This window comes from Heteronotia binoei, chromosome 3, assembly GCF_032191835.1.
Source record: "Heteronotia binoei isolate CCM8104 ecotype False Entrance Well chromosome 3, APGP_CSIRO_Hbin_v1, whole genome shotgun sequence".
Lineage (NCBI taxonomy): Eukaryota > Metazoa > Chordata > Lepidosauria > Squamata > Gekkonidae > Heteronotia > Heteronotia binoei.
This window is the reverse complement of record NC_083225.1, coordinates 100,808,295-100,812,982: the sequence shown is the minus strand read 5'-3', so window position 1 is coordinate 100,812,982 and position 4,688 is coordinate 100,808,295.

The window sequence follows — 4,688 nt, the reverse complement described above, 5'->3', positions numbered from 1 at the left end:
GACTGATGCCTGGTCATATGGAAATTGCTTCATTGTGGCTTTACTAAAAGTAGTGTGTTAATTCTGCATCCTTCAATTTAAACAGTCATTCAGAAAGAAGGAGATTGGCTATACTCACGTCATACATGTGCTGGTATGGAGGACTTTGGGTGCCTGCAGCTGGGGGACACTTCACATATTTCAGAATTCCTCATAGTACTTCTTTCTCCTGTATGGATTTGTTGAGATTCACTTCTGAGGCTTCTTCCATGTGCCCTTGACTTTAGAAACCAGTCAGGTGGCAGCTAGGGAGGCAGCCTTTTAGGTGCTTCATTTATGGAATACCTCTACATGGACATATCTGTGAGGTACTCATATTGGCTTTGTTCAGTGGCAGATGAAAACTTGTTAATTTGCAAAGGCTTTTAATGGTGAAACAAAATGTTTAGCCTGTTTGTTGTTTTTGTTGTTGAATGATATTTGCTGCTGTTTCTTTTCATTGTTATTTAACTTGAATTTGACTTTTGCCTCCAACATAGGATGCTTGGCTTGGAGCCCAAAATTTTCATGATTTAAAATTTTCAAAATTGGAGCCCAATTTTTAATGATCGAACCCAGCACACATAATAGCACCCATAACAGTTTTTATCATGGTTCCCCATCTCTATTCTCAAAGCTCCAAAAGTGCCCACAATCTTAACAAATTTTGAAACACGTGATTTAAACCAATAGGTGGCTTCATACTGGATTTGTTCTTCCTAAGAATACATTGGTGCTTCCCAATTAGGAATCCTGTGTGAATCAGGAACCCTGAAGGGATGAAAAGTGGCTGGAGGGAGGTTGCAGGGAACAAAATAATGGTTTGGGAGAAAAGGCTAACCACTTTACATTCCAACACTTCTTCCCACTAGATCACTTCCTCTTGGTAACACTTCGCAGAACAAAAGCAGTGGCCAAGATTTCATAGCCTGATGTGGCTATAGATAGAGATGGGTACAACTGTAGCAGGGAAATAACGAGGCACACACTTACTGATTGAAAACAAGGTATTTTACTATTTGGCACCAGTAGCAAGGTTCATTTGAGCATCAAGGCTCCTAAAAATAATGAACCCCGCACACTTCTCAGACCATCCGCTTTAAGCAAAAGCAAGCCTGCAGCCTGGCCCCTTACACATTATCTGATTCACTTCCCCCCTCCCCTTTCTCCCTGGTAGTTCTCCAGTGTGTCTGCTTATCTTTATTCAACAAGGAGTTTCCTGCTATCAATACACATTCGTGACTCACACCCATTTGGGCTGTCTGGCTTTGACAGTTTAGCAGATGCTCCTCTGAGGGGCCTCCCAACAGACACTCTAAATGTTGCATCAGACATTCTCTTTTGAAGGCACAAAACCATATTTTCATTTATTATTATTATTATTATTATTATTATTATTATTATTATTATTATTATAGGGGTATTCATTAATTATTCAGGGGTCTCCCCTTCACAACCAAACCATGGCCTGTTCATGGTTCATAAAACAAAGTTTGTGATGGGTCTCCCATCACAAACTTCTATGAACTTTTAAAGCAATTTGTTGATAGAGCAGAAGGTTCTGTTCCCCACAAAAACTGCAAAAACTCTAAAAAAGGTGACTGCACAAGAAAGCCAAAACAGCTGAGCTGAGAATACTACTCTGCTTTTTGTGCAGATTTTTAACTTTTGGCAGCTTCCTTGGATTCTTTTTCTGAGAGAGTTGATGACGTCATTGAAACACAAAGCTCTGCCAGAAGAATGAAGTTTCAAGAGCAACGTTTACTTAAACAACATGTTGATTTTTTGTATATTTAATAAGAACATTCTGCTGGCTTTGTACAATAAAAGCTCTCTTTGTAAATCACTAATGACTTATACTGGAGATTCTTTTTGTAAGGTTACTGTTCTTTTTTAAAAAGCATTTTAAATTGTATGAATGGATGTTACTTTCTCCAAACCAGGTTCTTTAAAAAGTGTATTGTAATTTGTTAAATCTAACTTCTGTGGGCATCAAATGAGCTAAATATAACCATAATGTCTCATTGAAACAATGGGACAAGTTGGTTACGACTCATCTTGTTTTGTTGGTTTCAGTGGGCCTTCACGGTTAATTATTGGTTGGTTGGGCTTCTTTAGATGCAGTTTAGTTTTCAGTGGTATAGAAAAGACAAACAGAATCTTACATTGTTGAAAACGCAGACATTCCTCACCACTGGAAGTATTTTGTGATTTGGCTTTGAAATGGAACTTTATCTACCAACCTCAACTCTGTAAAAAGTTAGGGCAAAAACCTGATTTCCCCCCCACATCTTGCTTGTTTCAGTTGGAGAGGAAAGCACATGTATTTTGCTCTCTCTTGCATGTTTCAGTTGAAGAGGTAAGCACATGTGTTTTGATCTTCCTGGTAACATGTAAGTGCAAAATGACCATTGGCTTGAATGTGACCTTTTGATTTTCTTTTAAACATCTTTGCAGGGCATGTTACTTTAGGTTGATTGAGTTGAAAACAAATGTTCTTATCAGATAATGGATGTATAACTGCCTAGGATGTTAGGGATGGATCACCTTCTCTGAAGATTTAAGGAATTGAATGGTTCCAAGACAATTATGTTGGCTGACTTATTTATTCTATACCCAGGTGTTGCCTGGGTGCCTTCCCTCCAGCCTATGGTGGTCTTTCTCCATGAGTAGAGACACCCCGATACCCAGAGAGATCCATAGCCTCCACAGCAGTGGTCTCATAAATGCCTGGCTTAGCATTAATGATGGGTCTGCTAGGAGCCATTTCTGTGCCTGAGAAACTAGTTCACAGTGACAAGCTGGTTGCAATATTCCTCTATGGTCCTCCTCCCTGTTCCATTCTTCTCTCTGTTCTGAGAAACAAAGGATGGGCAGTTGCCATAATCCAAAAATCCCAGTATCTGATGGGCTAAGAGGCTACCTATTGTCAGGGCAAGGTACACAGATAAAGATCCTGCCTCTAGCACAATGGTATGATTGAATTATGGTCTGTTATTAATGGTATTTTCTCCCTCTAGCTATCACCTCTGGTGTGGACACACCTATTCTAATATTTGTCTACATTAACATAACCAATTTCCCTTCTGCTGTACTATAGAATTCCTAGTGCATTCCTCCTCCAAGTAATTACTTTAAGTAAATCTTCTAAAATCTGCATTCTCCTCTTCATGCCAGGCTATCATTACCTAGGCAGCACCATCCAGCTACTACCACCTTACAGAATTTGCCATCATACCTATTAAGATACATCCTTCTTTTCATGTAACACCTGGAAGAACACAGACCTTGTCTTTGTCAGGATCTCCTGAGGACCATCAAGTTTTTGTCATCTTAGTCCATCCATAATAACATACCTTCAGGATACATTTTTGGGTATAAATACATCCCATTTTTGCCATGATCTGTGTTCTGCTGACCACTCACAAAGCAGCACTCTGATCCACGTCAAGCTTCTCATATGTATGACGCTGATTGTTCTACATGCTCCCCTTCTTTTGTCTATCTTCAGGCTGAACCATTCTCCAAGACCTGGTATAGTATTACCACTACTTTCCCCTCCCTCTATAGCAGGGTTTCCCAAACTTTTCTTTCCCATGGCCTAATTATTTTTACACTTCTCCTTTGTGCCCCACTAAAATTCGGGGGTGGAGCCAGGAGACTTTGGGGGTGAAGCTGGGAGACAGGAATTATGTCGTTTCCTGTGGTGTCACTTCCAGGTCAAGGGCCAAGTGATGTCACTTCCAGGGCACACTGAACCAAAACTCCACCTTTTCCTGTGATGTCATTTCCAGGGCACTCCCCCAAACATGCCTCTTCTTCTGAAGTAACTTCATTTTCAGAAAAATCTCTCTGAAACTCATGCTGAGCCAAAATGGGGGTGGAAAGTGGGTGGTCTGCAACTTTTTCATACATTCCTAGGGTCCTCTCTTTCCACCCCCACACCTGCATGCACCTTTCTGTTTATGTGTTCTTCTCCAGCTTGCAAGCACTCCTAATGCCCATGTTCAATTGCCTGCACCACCTACACACTCCTTCCTCAACAGCACTGGCCAGTGTATGCAGTTGGGAGTGCTGTTGCCATTGCCATCAGGAATGCCAGCACAAGCTACAACCAAGCTTGCTTGGTTTCAAGGAAATCTTTTGACAGCTATTTTTCATACTTTTCCTTGGCCGAAACACTGGGAAATTGCTGTGAAAGGTAGCAGAGAATTGAACTGCAATTAATGAATTAATTTCAAGTTATATGAAGTTCATACAAGCTTTTCTGCAGTTATCCCAAAAAGGATATTTATGAGGGGCTTGCAGCTTTTTACTGGCTGTGTTTCCCATGCCTTTAAAAGCAACCTGTTGTGCAGATATTTAGCCAGTGAACTTTTATCCTTTTTACTATCTCCAGGAGGAGTTTAATATTGGCGTCAGACAGCTGTTAAAAGCAGGACTAGTAAAATGGTGCCAAGTTCATAGTACCATCACTTCCAGTGCTGTTGAGATATGCAGCAGTAATCTCCAATAATCTCTGTCTGCCTCACAACTCTCACTCTCATTCACTCACACAGAAATCTCATAGAAAGGCCAGCTGGCTACAACTGGGGGTGCCAACTGTTCACTGGCAGAGCTGCTATGCAACAACAGAATGAAAAACAGAAAAGTTTCATCCAGTAAAAATG